We start from the raw sequence: 1344 nt of genomic DNA on the forward strand, positions 1-1344 counted from the left end.
TTTTGTGAAAGATAAATTTTTAGTGAACAAATTATTTTTATAAATAAATTTAACTAATTTTTTATTTTTTTTTTAATTAATTTTTATCTGTTAATTAATTATTAGATTAATTTGATTAAATTTAATTACCAAAATGATTTGGTAATGTAATAATATTATCGTATTCAGGGACGGATGTATGTATATGAGTGTGGGGCAATCGCCCCACTACAATTTGAAAGTTTTTTGAGTAGTATATGATAATAATATTTATTTATCTAGACTAAATTATTAAATTTGACCTCACAATAAATTTTTATTCAACTTTTAGTACTTCATAGTCAATTTAAAAATTTCATATTAGATGTCATTAGAATGATCAATTCTCAATTTAAAAAAAATTTGTATTTTTTCTTAAAAATCGACTCCAAAGAATATTATTTATCTTTTTTTGTTAGTTTTATTTTTTTTTCATAACAACTGCATTAATTGAAAGAATTTTCTCAACTATGAATCTCAATAAGAATTGGCTTCTAATTGTATGAGAAGTAAATTTTTAAATAAATATTTACTTATATATATGTAAGAGTAATACTACACATTCAAGTCTTTTTATGAACTAAGTTTAACCAAGTTAAACAATAAGATTTAAAATAATGTTAGTCATAGTTGATTTTTGTTATCTTAGACTAACTCGGGTGGACTTGGTTAACAAAAAAGTAAATTTTTAAATAAGTATTTACTTAGATATATGTAAAAGAAATACTACACATATAAATCTTTTTATGAACTAAGTCTAACCAAGTTAAACAATAAAACTTAAAATAATATTAGTCATAACTGATTTTTGTTGTCTTATACAAATTTGATTGGACTTGGTTAACAAAAAAATATGAATATGTAGCATTATCCTATATAAAAAGACAGATATTTATAAGGGTAAAGTATATTTTTTATCCCCGAAGTTTGGCAAAAGTTTTAAAAATACCCTTAAGTTTTATTTCGTTTCAATTCTGTTTCAGAAGTTTTCGATTTGCATCAAATATACCCTCGGAATTTTGTTTCAGAAGTTTTCGATTTGCATCAAATATACCCTCGAAGATTAAATTTTCAAAAAATTTAAGACCAATATAACAATAATGTATGAAAATTATGCTTGATTTGCTTGTGTTGAGGGGTTGTTCTTATGAAATTATTGTTGAATCGATCTTAAATTTTTTAAAAAATTAGCCGTCAGGGGTATATTTGATGCAAATCGAAAACTTTTGGGACAAAATTAAAACAAAATAAAACTTAGGGATATTTTTAAAACTTTTGTCAAACTTTAAGGACAAAAAATATACTTTACCCTATTTATACATGATT

This window comes from Arachis ipaensis, chromosome B05 (assembly GCF_000816755.2).
Source record: "Arachis ipaensis cultivar K30076 chromosome B05, Araip1.1, whole genome shotgun sequence".
In the NCBI taxonomy this organism is placed as follows: domain Eukaryota; kingdom Viridiplantae; phylum Streptophyta; class Magnoliopsida; order Fabales; family Fabaceae; genus Arachis; species Arachis ipaensis.